Source organism: Canis lupus, chromosome 6, assembly GCF_011100685.1.
Source record: "Canis lupus familiaris isolate Mischka breed German Shepherd chromosome 6, alternate assembly UU_Cfam_GSD_1.0, whole genome shotgun sequence".
In the NCBI taxonomy this organism is placed as follows: Eukaryota; Metazoa; Chordata; class Mammalia; order Carnivora; family Canidae; genus Canis; species Canis lupus.
The window spans coordinates 55,154,740-55,169,728 of NC_049227.1; positions in this window are offsets into that span (position 1 = coordinate 55,154,740).

A 14,989-nucleotide genomic window follows, 5' to 3' on the forward strand; every position below is an offset into this window, starting at 1 on the left:
CTAATGCTGAGGATGGCAAAGCAACAAGATAGAGGAAGCGCGGGTTCTAACACTAACCTTGTAAGGTCTGGATTGTCTATCTGCGGACTTCTTTCAGATGAGCGAGAAATACACATCTATCCTATTTAAGTCATTATTTTGGATTTTTCTGTCACTTGCATCTAAATCTAAGTCTATCTGAGACATTTCTGAGCCTTGCTTGCTTTGTATAAAAACTACCAAAGTCACAGAATTACTTGGAATGCTAAATGAGAAAGCACTTTTAAAAATGTTCTTTTTAAAAACAATATTTATTTAAAGGAGAGCGAGCGGGGTGGGGCGGCGCAGAGGGAGAGAGAATATCCAGCAGATTCCATGCAGAGCGTGAGCCCGACTTGGACCCTGAGATCATGGCCTGAGCCCAAGTCAGGAGTCAAACACTTAACGGACAGAGCCACCCAGATGTCCCTAAAATGGAAGTAAACAGCTGAAAGCTGAAGAAGGAGTGTCAGTAATCCGTCGAAAGAGAAATGCCCTGGCGTGGGGGCCCACGGGCACTGTCAGGGAGGGGAGCTTGAGAGAACCTCAGCTTGCTCATGAAAGCACCCCAAGAGATGGAGAGCTGCCTTTAGATGACTGGCTGGCCCTGAGAGGTGAGGCCAGTTTATGACGATCCCATCTATGAAGCGAGGCTTTTCCACACCTTCTTCCTCTTCCTCCCCCCGTGCCCCACCACCTGGGGGCCAGCCCCAGAGAGACTGAGAGGTCAACTGGACCGCCACCCAGTTCCCAAATGCTGGTTTCTGGTCCACAGCGGCCACTGGGGAAGGAGACGGAGTCGGGCCCCTTATCGGGTTCAGAATGTTGACTGCTCCTGGGGACTCAACAGGCTCATTGCCAGGTGGAGTCAGCACTTGGAGCCTGAAATGACTCTAGGATCATCTGTTACCTAAAATAAGCAAGAACATCTTGGAGGCCCACTGGAGCTCTTGCAGGGGCAGGGAAGGATCAGCAATATTAGAGATCATCAGGAATGCAGAGAGACTACACATAAAATTGCATTCTGATTGCCTTATGCATCTGTTGGCCAGCACAGGCAGCCCTTGTTTATGGGTTGATGTCCACACACATAGTCGCATGGCCACAAATCAGAGGCATGTCCTCCCTCAGGAGAGCCCCCAGTGTCACATCAGAGGGAGCCACTTTGGGCTTGAGATGACACAGGGAATGGGCCTGGCCTGCTTAGGAGAGGAGGCAAGTCCTTCATAAGGGGCCAAGACTCTCTGTCGATTTTTCCTGTCGGCCAATTTTCTTCCAGTCCTCAAGGAGGCCCAGCAAGGAGCCTCTAGAGCCAGTGGTGGCTGGGCCCAGACTATTCAAAAATAGACCCGGGCAATAACACTAAAGCCCCTAACGTAGTAGTCCCAAGGTCCGCAGGGGTTATGACATGAGACCCATGAAGCTGGGGTGTGCCCACTGGGGTCCCTCATGTCCAGATTATCAGAGCTTTCCCTCTCAGAGGAATGGCCATTCCCCTCTTCCATGGGTGTGATGGAGATGCGAACCCCTGCCTCTGAACCACCTCCAAGGAACATGGAAGAAATTGCTGCTCTTCCCAAGCTCCCCACCTTGATAGCTAACTGTGTCCCAACTCGAGATGCCATTCCTCCCTCTGGGCCAGTGCTATGGCTGCCATCGCCATATAGGCCCTGGGACTGACCTGGTGTGGGCAGCACATTGACCTCACTGGAAACAGGCCATTTAGTGAAAAGTTCAAAGGTTAAAAATCACTAGCAATCAACTAAAAGAAAAATTTCTACATGTGGAAGGAGCTGCAGAGCACAGGGTTGTTATTCTGGAATAAGCAGCCTCCAGCCACACACTGGCTCCGCTGCGGACTCAGCTTCTGCTCCTGACTTCTCTTCTGTAGCTCCAGAGAGACCGCATCCCAGAGCCCAGTTTTTAGTCCCGAAAGATAGATGGAGTTTGGGGGGAAGAGGAAGGAGTCCAGCCAAGTCCCAGATGGAGAGTGGAGTTGCCTGTGGGAAGGTGGGGGGTGGGTGGAGAATAAAAGAAACCCGTACTCTTCTGGGAAGGCAGTGGTCACCAAAAGGCACCGAGGGAGGTGCCCTCTCCGCAGGCATCCTGCCTTTCATGTCCCCTCATGTCACAGTACTGTGTAAGTGACTATATTTATTCATTCCTCAGACATCTCCTGAGGCCCTGCTGTACGCTGGACCTGGGCTCGGTGGGCTTGGAAACAAACTCAGCTCGCGCCCTAGAGGAGCTCAGTCCCAAGGGCAGGACGGTCACATCCGGAGAAGGTAAGGGAGAATGTGGCGGTTGACCCCCCGGGGGGCAGACTCTGAGACAGGGCTGAGCATGCGGGGTGCCCTTGGGAGAGGCGGGGGAGGATGCAGGAGGGGTAGGGGAGGTGTCCAGCGGCCACCGGGGGCTGGTGACAGTCTCCGCCCCCACAGTAAGCGCTGGTGGCTTTCTAGGCCTCTCAGTCAGGCTGAGAGAAAGTCACACTCTGCACCCATTAATCTTTGGTTGGGGCCCCCAGGGTGGGCTGTGACTTGGGCAGCCGGGCGGACCTCTGATTGGGGGACCTGGGCCGGGCCTGTGGCGCCCACCACAGCCCCCCGAGCGCTCGAGACCGGGCTCCCCGGGGAGGGCCTGGGAGGATGAGCAGCGCCTTCAGGCCGAGGCCGGGTAGGGATTTGAGCTGCAGGGGCCTGGGGGTTGCTGCTGCCCAGCGGACTGGGGAGGGGCGCAGGAGGGGGGCCCTCACCCCCGCGAAGACCCAGCTCATCCCGGTGTGCCCCTGTGGAGATTCGCCGCGAGCCGCTGCGCCCAGGATCGGCCCCGCTGGCTTGTCGCCGGCGCCGCAGCCGCACTGCCCTAGAGCAGGCCGGGGACACCCAGAGCCGGGGCTGGTAACCGCAGAGACCGGGAGCCTGGCCGGGCCTTTCCGGCGGGGCTGGAGAGGGTTGGCAAGCGACAGCGGGAATTCATCTTTGGGACCATCCCCCTTCCCACCAGCAATGCCACCTCGCTCATCAGGACTATTGTTCTGGACACTTCTTCCGGAAAGGGGTTTTATTCGGAGGTGAACCGGGGACACTCCTCTGATGGGAGTTGCCACCGGGATGGAAGGACAGCTGTGGGGCCGGAGAGAGGGGAGCTGCAGCTTGGGGCCCCCTGCCCGCTCTTCGTGGGCCGAATTATTCTGGAACAGAGGCAGGGCCACCCAAGGCAGGCTGCACAGGCGGGCCTCTGTCCGTGCTTGGCAGGGAAAGCGCAGGACTCTTTTTTTTTTTTTTTTTTCCTCCTTTTAAGCCTTTCTAAGTCTCAGGCCGTGCTGCCCCCAGGACGGAAGGGGGTTCCTGCGCCTCTCAGGGGTGGGGGTGACAGGGGAGTCAGAGCCTCCGCCCAGGACCCGGGGACTGTGGGCAGGCGCAGGCCTCGCAGAGCCGTCTGGGCGCCTGCACGTTGGGGGGCCGCACCGCGGACTCCCCCAGCCCTGGCCCAGATTCCCATCGCTTCGGTAGGTCGGAAGCCCCAAGCAGTGAGGCCCTAACAGTCCAATTTTCCCTAAGGCCGAAGGAATGAACGTCTGAAGAAACCGGCACTTCCTCACTGAGTAGCTTCAAAGGCTTCTGGAGGCAGAAGACCATGAATGACGGCAGAGGCAGGTGAGCCTGAAGGCGGGCCCGCGACTATTTGCTTTTAGGAATAGGAACGGTCCCGGCCCTCCCCCCATCCTCAGCCGGACCCCAGAAAGAGGAGCTTTGTGCCTCGTAAGAGAGAAACCCTGCGTTTGTCCTGTCAGCGCTCCGCTCTCCGTACCTCACTTCGACTCTCAGAACACTTGGCTTCTGGTCACCAAATGCGCGTGGGTTTTCCGCACCAAGATCTTCTCAGACACCAGCTGGGGGTCCTACGGTTTACCCCAGTTCTGACTTCCTGCACCCGGAGATAGCATCAGCTCCCTCAGGTGAAGGGTCGGCCTCTTCAGACGCCAGTCCTGAGTCCAGGTTCTGACCTCATCTTCTGACCAATAGGCTCTAAATCAGAGGCCACCACGACTCTCTTCTTGGGTTCAATCCATTTGCTAGAGTAGTTCACAGAACTCAGGAGAAGAGTTTAGTTACAATCTAATGGTTTATTATGAAAAGACAGGATAAAGATGAACACCCAGATGGAAGACACGGGAAGGACAAGGTATGTGGGAAGGTGCGAGGAGCTTCCATGCCCGCTCTGAGCTCACCACACACCCAACACCTCCACCTCTTCGCCAACCTGGAAGCTCTCCAAACTCTGGGGATGTTTATAGGGGCTTCATCATGTAGGCCTGATCAGTCATTAACTGTATTTCCAGCCCTCCCTCCTCTGTGGAGAATGGGGTGGAGGTGGGATGTGGGGCGGAAACTCCCAAGTTCCAATCGTGATGTGGTCCTTCCAGTGACCAGCTCCCACCTGGGGCCCACTTAGAGTCACCTCATTAGACTAAAAGGACACCCCTACTACTGAGGAAATTCCATAAAATGTAGGTGCTCTATGTCAGTCAGAACCCAGGTCAAAGACCAAATATTTGAACAAAAGGTATTTCCTGTCTTCTTATCACTTAGGAAGAAATTACAAGGGTTTTAGTAGGAGCTCTGTGCCATGAACTCATAGCAGAGACCAATAAATAATTTTTTTTCTATTATCTCACACCATGCTTCTGGCAAACTGGCTGTAAATCAGTTTCCCACAGCCCTCTCCTTGGGTTCAATCATTTGCTAGAGCAGCTCCCAGAACTCAGGAAAACATTTTACTTACGATTTTGCCAATCTATTGTACAAGGCTAGAACTCAGGAAAGCCAGATGGAAGAGATGCACAGGTCGAAGTGGGTGGGAAAGGGCTCGGAGTTTCCATGCTCTCTCCCAGCGCACCACCCTCCTAGCACCTCCGGATGTTCACCAACAGAAGCTCTCCAAACCATGTCCTCTGGGATTATTGTGGAGGCTTCCTTCCCTAGGCATGATTGATTAAATCATTAGCCATGGGTGATTAATTCGACCTCCATTCCGCAACCCTTCCCACAAGTGGGAGGGGAGAGACTTGAAGTTTTAACCCTCTAATCATGACTGATCCTCTTGGCAACCAGCCCCCATCCAGTGGTGACCTGGGGGCTTTCCAAAAGTCATTCTATTACCATAAACTCAGAAGTGGTTAACGGGTTTGTTATGAATAACAGAAGAGATGTATTTATCACATTTGTCGCTCTGAAGCTATTTACAAGAACTGAGGACAAAAGCCAAATATTTTAACAGAAGTTGCCTCTCCTGCTCTAATCAGTTAGGCAATACAGAAGATTTGGGAACTGCGAGCCAGAAAGTGCAGGTGAAGACCAAAATATAAATTTCTTATTATAAATCACAGTATCGCATGCTTCTTAGCAAAAGAGAGAGATGAGGCCATTGTAATGGACCATCACTGTCGGAGGGACTGAGAGTCCCTGATGCCACAGGGACCGTCCTGCATGGGGAAGAGGCAGCGGCGTGGCACGCAAGCTGGCTCAAGAGAGGAGCTTGCCTCTGCCTGGCGAAGCTCAATAACCAGAAGGTCCACCACTTTGAAAAGCCAACTCTTTCTGAAACCTAAGGGCCTTTCATTTAGAGGTTTTATTATTTTATGATTGTCTTATTGTTTCTGTTGTCTTAAATAATCAGTAACAACTTTCAAACCTAAATGTCAAAAAAAAATACTTTTCAAACTATTCATAGTTCACAGTACATTAGGAGATACCATAGCCCTGTGATTTTTCCAGAGCAAGAATTCTTCATCTGTTTTTGCAGATTTGGAAATAGAGGCTCAGAGAGACCAGAGGGGGCAGAAAAAAATGTTTTCCTAACTCTCTCAGGGTCCCTGGCGAGGTCTGAACATTAAACTGGCAGAGACAGATGCACAGGAGCAAAGCATACAGCTCTATTTAACGTAAGTTTGGTGTGACATGGGGGCCTCCACATGGCAATGAGAACCTGAAGAAACTGTTCCAGCCGAGAGCTTTCTTTCTCTGCTAGGTTTGATGAAGAGCAGACGATCGTGGAGAGAAATATGATAAGACAAAGGGTAAGTGTGGCAAACTGGGGGAAACGTAGCAAGGCCTGTTTGTCCGGGTTTTTCTTGGTGTCCCTCCATCTTGAGGATAAGGATGTTATCCTCTGGGTGTAGGGACGGCACGTCTCCCACGAGGGTTTTCATGACCTGCTTCAGAGGAGAAAAGCAGAGGAAAGTCACAGAGACCTTCCCACATCTGCTTAAACTACTCAATACTCCTTCAGCTTAAACTACTCAATGTGCCCTGGCATATGTTATTGTATCTGGTACCCAAAGGTATTGTATTGGGGTGTGGCATGTACTGAACCCCAACTATCTCATATCTAGTCCAGAGTAGAATTAGTATTTGAATCTGGATTTAAAGTCCAGGGCTATGCAACTGAATTCTCCTATCCCTATTACACACAGTGTCTAATAGCACATTACAGAAACTGAAGCTAAAGGTAAAGCAGATAACAGTTGTATTAAAATATAGGAGGAAGGATTACCTGTTTGGGCTGCTAACCCATCATTAAATGAGGCCAGAGAGAGACTGGCATCAAGCCGCTTCTTAGCTCCTATACTTCGGAACATGAGATCTGACATATGAAGAATCTGTACCACAGGCATCTGTTTAAGAATTTAAGATTATACACAAATGCCTTCTTGTCAAAATATAGTTGTTGGTTTTTTTTGAAGGGATTTTGAAAAGGCATTCTTTAAAGCTTTACTAAGTTGCTTGGATGTTTATGAGTGTCTCAAATTATGTTTCAGTAACTTTCAACATCAGTAAAAAAAAAAAAAACACAGGGGGATTCATTTTTTTCTTTAAACATAATTTTTTTTTTGAGACAGAGAAAGAGCACGTGTGAGCAGGGAGGGCAGGGAGAGGAAAAGTGGGAGGAGGAGAGAGTAAATCTTAAGCAGACTTCATGCATGGAGCTTGATGATGGAGCTCAGTCTCACGACCCTGAGATCATGACTTGAGCCAAAATCAAGAGTTAGATGCTTAACCAACTGAGCCACCCAAGCTTAAACATAATTTTCAACCAAGAAAAAAATATACAGCTAACTTCCTTTTTCACATTTTTTAAAGATTCAAGCATTTTAGAACTGCCTTAAGATTTCCTTCTGATGAACCCAAGATATGTCCAGATTCCCACATCATTACTGGCAGAAAACAATTTTTAAGCCAATATTGTTCTTTCATTGAACAAGCATCAAAGTCAGTGAATGTATTTGCTTTTTGTGCTTGCTTATTAAAAATCAGGGGACAACACTGATCATCAACCAATCAGTAAAAAAAAAACAAAGAACAAACAGAGCACTTTGAAAACCACTAGCATTTCAGTGCTCAAAAGGCCTCTTTGTGACCTGCATCCCAGCATCCTCACATCTGAGCTACTCTGGCTGCCCTCTAAAATTAGGCGACTCTGAGAAACCTCACGTGGCTAAGTAGAGTACACAAAAGCCACACTAGCTGATAATCACCTCTGCAATCTCACCATAAAATAATCTGCATCTTTCTGAAATCTTTGCGAACTAAAGAAAGGGTTTAGCTGACAGCTCACAGGAGTCCAGCAAAAGTAACTTCAAAAGTTCATAATTACTTGCCTGTCAACAGTGTCCAAGATCCCTGATACAGAAATCTGCAAACCGTTAGGTCTCCAGAAATCACAAACCCCTGGCTGTGATTACCAGGGACACCCTCGTGGAAGGTTTTGAAAAAGTCTGGGAGGGCTTTTTCCAGATGGAGGTTTTACATACAGAAAAGGCCAAAGCCTAAGTGAGGGGTATCAGACTGAAATTAGAAAAGATTTTGGCCGGGCACCTGGTGGCTCAGTGGTTGAGCATCTCCCTTTGGCTCAGGTCGCGATCCCCAAGATCAAGTCCCACATCAGGCTCTCTGCAGGGAGCCTGCTTCTCCCTCTGCCTGTGTCGCTGCCTCTCTCTCTCTCTCATTCTCTGTGTGTGTGTGTGTGTGTGTGTGTGTGTGTAATAAATAAATAATGTCTTTAAAAAGAAAGAAGAAAGAAAAAAAAGAGAAAGAAAGAAAGAAAGAAAGAAAAAGAAAGAAAGAAAGAAGAAAGAAAGAAAGAAAGAAAGAAAGAAAGAAAGAAAGAAAGAAAGAAAGAAAGAAAGAAAGAAAGAAGAAAGAAAGATTGATTTTGGCCAAGGGATTGAGACCCACTTGCTCTCCATAAAGCATTTTTAAAAGCTTTTTAATGAAATGAAATAAACAGAAAGGGTACGTTCTATTAGCGTAGAGGCTAACGAATTTTCACAAAGAACACAGCTGTGCGACCAGCACTCAGAACTATAACAACAACAACTACAAAAACCCAGAGTATCACCAGCAGCCCCAGAAGACCTCCAAGACCTCCTTCCCCAGAGGGAGACTACCTGATTGGTTTGCCTGTTTCTGTGGTTTATATAAGGGAAAGTAAACAGCGTACACCCTGTGTGCCTGGCTTCTTTCACTTGACACCGTGTGTATGGGAGGTCCCCATACTGTGGCAGGGGCAGCAGGAGGCTCCTTTTTTTTTTTTTTTTTTTAAGATCTACTTATTTATTCATGAGAGACACAGAGAGAGGCAGAGACACAGGTAGAGGGAGAAGCAGGCTCCCTGCAGGGAGCCCGACGTGGGACTCGATCCCAGGACCCCAGGATCACGCCGTGGGCCGTCTGCTCACCCCTGAGCCACCCAGGTGCCCCAGCAGGCAGCTCCTTCTAACCCAAGGTGATGCATCCCACCGTGCTGACTGCGACTCAGATTAGTCATTCTATTACTGGTGGGCATTTGGTCCATACACTGCGAGTCAAAGGTTATTGTCTGGCTTAGGAAGTTTTTAGAAAACGATGCCATGCTGGAGTGAGATACTCCAGGGATTTTGTGCCAGCACAGGGAAAGAAAAGAGGGGACCATTTCGTTTGCTTAGACGTCGGCTTTGTTCTGCAATGCTTTCATTGCCCCCATCCCCTGGCTCAGGAAAAATCGTGAGTGTTATTGTTAACAGAAAGGTTAAGATTCGGAGTCCCAGAAATCGAGGGAGAGCCTTGGGTCTGCAGGGAGTGGACACAAGTTGTACCTGTATGTCAACTTCAGAGAAGCCTCTGGTCACTGTAAAAATCCTCCATAAATATCTCAGAATAGGTAGGATAACTCAGTCAACCCAGATTATTGTGATTTCAGTCTCTGGCATCTCAGCAAGTGTGGGTATCAGGCCATTTTTATCCCAGAAGTTCTCAAGAAAAAATGAGATTATGAGCTGTGTATTTGATCCAAGGAGGTTTAAGTCAGGCCCTGGCAGATTAACCTTCCAGTTTTTAAGTCTTCTGACCAAAAGCCTTCTCTAGCATGTAGCTCAGATTTTTATCCCATCTCCAAGATTTCAATTACCCTGCTTAAGACTACTTTGGGGGTTCTAAAATACTAACTGCTCGTTAGGTTTCCAATAATTCAAGGCAAAGCTAGGTATTTTCAGGCTGTCTCTCTTCATCTGGGTGCAATGGTTTAAAATGCACTAGTCTCCCCTCCCCTGCGGTTTCAGTTACCTGTGGTCTGGAACTAGATAATCCACCCGATGTATCGTCAGATCAGCAGTAGCCTAACACTGCGTTACAACACCGACGTCATTCACCTCGCTTCATCTCCTCACATAGGCATTTTATCATCTCTCATTATCTCAAGAAGAAGAAGGTGAATGCAATGCAATAAGGTATTTTGAGAGAGAGAGACACCGACATTCACATAACTTTTATTACAGTTATATTATTATAATTGTTCTATTTTACTATTACTTTTCATTGTTAATCTCTTACTGTGCCTAATATATAAATTAAGCCTTATCATAGGTATGTACATACAGGAAGAAACATAGTCTATATATGGGGTTCAGTGCTATCACTATCTGGGCTTTCAGGCATCCACTGGGGGTCTTGGAACATATTCCCCATAGATAAGGGAGACGACTGTATTCCTAAATATTTTAGAGAGAAGACTCTTAAAATTTGACTCTCTGATCATCAGTATATCAATTCAAAGTGCCTTTGGGATCTAAAGATAACAAGAGTCCTCATTTGAAGGAGGAAGGCTGGGAAAATACAAGGAAGTCAAGTGTTTAGATTCACTAGTTTGGAAAGACTTTTAAAATATTTATATCAGTATTGAGAACTTATTTATGTTTATGTCTTGGGAAGGCTTTGAAGAAATTACATGTAAATCCTCAAGGATTTTAAGCACCATTTCATAAAGAAAATGCTACTGTTTATAAACACAAATGTATGAGACTAGAACAAATATTTTTAAAAAGAATTATGACTTTTAATTATATTTTTCCCTGACCTTCTTTGACTGCATCCAACTTTTGAATTGTTTTTTTTTTTTCCCAAACTTTGTAAGCCCTCCAATCATGAGAGATGCTGGTATATGAGACTTTCTAAAAGGCCATCTAAAAGACAAATTAATGACTTCTTGGGTTGTTCAAGTACTCATGCTTCATAAGCATCCAAGTCTCCTGATTATGTTCAAGTACAAAGGCTTAAAGTACATAAAAGTGACAATAATATTTTAAATCATTATAAAAATAGTCATAATATTACAAATAATTACAAAAACATAATAATAATAATAATAATAATAATAATAATAGTAGTAGTAGTAGTAGTAGTAGTAGTAGGGTGTGTATATCATGAAAAAATAAAATAGGAAGTTCTTCCTGCCCATAACTGTCAGTTCTTCACACTAACATTTTCTGTGTTTTTAACTTTTGTGCCAACCACTGTGTACTTTTATGCATTTTAAGAATTGATCTTCACAATGACTGTGATGTGGGTAATAGTATCATCCCCATTTTACAGATGAGAAAACTGGGCTTCAAGAGGTTAACATTTTGCCAAAGTTACAAGATTGTAAGTGACAGAGGCCTCCACTGTCTTGTTATCTGCTGCCTCCCTCATACCTACAAGCTGTCCATGTAAGGCTGACACCAAGGCAGTTAGCCTGAACACTAGGCTCTGGAGGGACAAAGGCTTAACTCCAAAGTTGAGGACGATTTCCAGTGAATTTGTTGAAAATAATGCAATCTTGTTCTCCAATGATTTAAGGGTCTTGATTTTGTCTTTCTTTTTCAGGTAACATGAAGAAACTTCCATTTGGAGAATAAGGACTGTTATGTCCATCACATGTCTATTCTGTGCTGTCTGGTGCTAGGAATAGAGAAGTTAACAAAATGTGGCTCCCGCATCAGAACACATTAACATGGGACTACTGCATCTGTGCCACTGGGCAAATGAGGGTCGTGTCCCTTGACTCTGCTTTTGTTCTGAATCTCTTTAGGATTAAAAACCCACAATGGACCCCTCTTTGTCTAAACTGCTAAAGTGAGTTCTTTCTTACCGTATGTGATGTATTCATGAATAACACCAAAAGACAACATGCAAGAATGCAAATATTTGGTTCCTTTAAGGTTCATCTCCAAGTTTTTCCTCCCAAACGTGCACCCCATGTATGTATCTCTCTCCTCCCATCTTCACAACGAGAGCAGCCTTGTGCTAAAACCAACATTTAAAATTCCTCCTAAGGATTCTTCCTTAGGCAGAATATATACTTCACTCTCAGTGAAGAATTCTAGAAGATGAGAGCCAAGATGGTACAACTATGTAGAGCACCTGATCTAGCCTTTTTTTTAAAGATTTTATTTATTGATTGATTTATGAGAGACAGAGAGAGAGGCAGAGACACAGGCAGAGGGAGAAGCAGGCTCCATGCAGGGAGCCCAATGCGGGACTCAATCCCAGGACCCCAGGATCACGCCCTGATGGAAGGCAGACGTTCAACCACTGAGTCACCCAGACGTCCCTGTCCTTTCTTTTAAAAATGGAATAACTGGAGGGGAGGAGCAAGATGGCGGAAGAGCAGGGTCTCCAAATCACCTGTCTCCACCAAACTACCTAGAAAACCTTCAAATCATCCTGAAAATCTATGAATTCGGCCTGAGATTTAAAGAGAGACCAGCTGGAATGCGACAGTGAGAAGAGTTCGCGCTTCTATCAAGGTAGGAAGACGGGGAAAAAGAAGTAAAGAAACAAAGGCCTCCGAGGGGGAGGGGCCCCGCGAGGAGCCGGGCTGAGGCCGGGGCGAGTGTCCCCAGGACAGAAGAGCCCCGTCCCGGAGGAGCAGGAGCTGCACCGACCTTCCCGGGCGGAAAGGGGCTCGCGGGGAGGTGGAGCAGGACCCAGGAGGGCGAGGATGCCCTCGGGCTCCCGGGGACACTAACAGCAACTGCGCGCCCGGGAGAGTGCGCCGAGCTCCCTAAGGGCTGCAGCGAGCACGGCGGGACCCGGCGGGACCCGGAGCAGCTGAAGGGGCTCGGGCGGCGGCTCCACGGAGGGGGCTGCGCGGCCCCGGGAGCAGCTCGGAGGGGCTCGGGCAGAGGAAGAGGCTCCGTGCGGAGGGGGCTGCGCGGTTCCAGGAGCAGCTCGGAGGGGCTCGGGCAGAGGAAGAGGCTCCGTGCAGAGGGGCCTGCGCGGTTCCAGGAGCAGCTCGGAGGGGCTCGGGCGGCGGCTCCGCGGAGGGGGCTGCGCGGCCCGGGAGCGCGAATCCAACAGCGCAGGCTCCGGAGCACAGGGCGCCGGAACACAGCCCAGGATCCCGCCTCCCCCGGGAGGGGCAGAGGCCGGGAGGGCCCAGGACAGCGAGGACGCTCCTGCCCCAGCTGAGCAGATCAGCGGCCCCGCCCCGGAGCCTCCAGGCCCTGCAGACGGAGTTCCTGCCGGAGCTGAATCCAGGTTTCCAGAGCTGCCCCGCCACTGGGGCTGTTCCTCCTGCGGCCTCACGGGGTAAACAACCCCCACTGAGCCCTGCACCAGGCTGGGGCACAGCAGCTCCCCCAACTGCTAACACCTGAAAATCAGCACAACAGGCCCCTCCCCCAGAACACCAGCTAGACGGACAACTTCCAGGAGAAGCCAAGGGACTTAAAGTACACAGAATCAGAAGATACTCCCCTGTGGTTCTTTTTTTGTTTGTTTGTTTTTGTTTTTGTTTTTGTTTTTGTTTTGTTTTGCTTTTTGATTTGTTTCCTTCCCCCACCCCCTTTTTTTTCTCCTTTCTTTTTCTTTCTCTTTTTCTTCTTTTTTTTTTTCTTTTTCGTTTTTTTTTTTCTTTTTCTTCCCTTTTTTTTTTCTCTTTCTCTTTTCTTTCCTTCTTTCTCTCCTCTCTTTTTCTCTTTTTCCCAATACAACTTGCTTTTGGCCACTCTGCACTGAGCAAAATGACTAGAAGGAAAACCTCACCTCAAAAGAAAGAATCAGAAACAGTCCTCTCTCCCACAGAGTTACAAAATCTGGATTACAATTCAATGTCAGAAAGCCAATTCAGAAGCACTATTATACAGCTACTGGTGGCTCTAGAAAAAAGTATAAAGGACTCAAGAGACTTCATGACTGCAGAATTTAGAGCTAATCAGGCAGAAATTAAAAATCAATTGAATGAGATGCAATCCAAACTAGAAGTCCTAACAACGAGGGTTAATGAGGTGGAAGAACGAGTGAGTGACCTAGAAGACAAGTTGATAGCAAAGAGGGAAACTGAGGAAAAAAGAGACAAACAATTAAAAGACCATGAAGATAGATTAAGGGAAATAAACGACAGCCTGAGGAAGAAAAACCTACGTTTAATTGGGGTTCCCGAGGGCGCCGAAAGGGACAGAGGGCCAGAATATGTATTTGAACAAATTCTAGCTGAAAACTTTCCTAATCTGGGAAGGGAAACAGGCATTCAGATCCAGGAAATAGAGAGATCCCCCCCTAAAATCAATAAAAACCGTTCAACACCTCGACATTTAATTGTGAAGCTTGCAAATTCCAAAGATAAGGAGAAGATCCTTAAAGCAGCAAGAGACAAGAAATCCCTGACTTTTATGGGGAGGAGTATTAGGGTAACAGCAGACCTCTCCACAGAGACCTGGCAGGCCAGAAAGGGCTGGCAGGATATATTCAGGGTCCTAAATGAGAAGAACATGCAACCAAGAATACTTTATCCAGCAAGGCTCTCATTCAAAATGGAAGGAGAGATAAAGAGCTTCCAAGACAGGCAGCAACTAAAAGAATATGTGACCTCCAAACCAGCTCTGCAAGAAATTTTAAGGGGGCCTCTTAAAATTCCCCTTTAAGAAGAAGTTCAGTGGAACAGTCCACAAAAACAAAGACTGAATAGATATCATGATGACACTAAACTCATATCTCTCAATAGTAACTCTGAATGTGAACGGGCTTAATGACCCCATCAAAAGGCGCAGGGTTTCAGACTGGATAAAAAAGCAGGACCCATCTATTTGCTGTCTACAAGAGACTCATTTTAGACAGAAGGACACCTACAGCCTGAAAATAAAAGGTTGGAGAACCATTTACCATTCGAATGGTCCTCAAAAGAAAGCAGGGGTAGCCATCCTTATATCAGATAAACTAAAATTTACCCCAAAGACTGTAGTGAGAGATGAAGAGGGACACTATATCATACTTAAAGGATCTATTCAACAAGAGGACTTAACAATCCTCAATATATATGCTCCGAATGTGGGAGCTGCCAAATATATAAATCAATTATTAACCAAAGTGAAGAAATACTTAGATAATAATACACTTATACTTGGTGACTTCAATCTAGCTCTTTCTATACTCGATAGGTCTTCTAAGCAAAACATCTCCAAAGAAACGAGAGCTTTAAATGATACACTGGACCAGATGGATTTCACAGATATCTACAGAACTTTACATCCAAACTCAACTGAATACACATTCTTCTCAAGCGCACATGGAACTTTCTCCAGAATAGACCACATACTGGGTCACAAATCGGGTCTGAACCGATACCAAAAGATTGGGATTGTCCCCTGCATATTCTCGGACCATAATGCCTT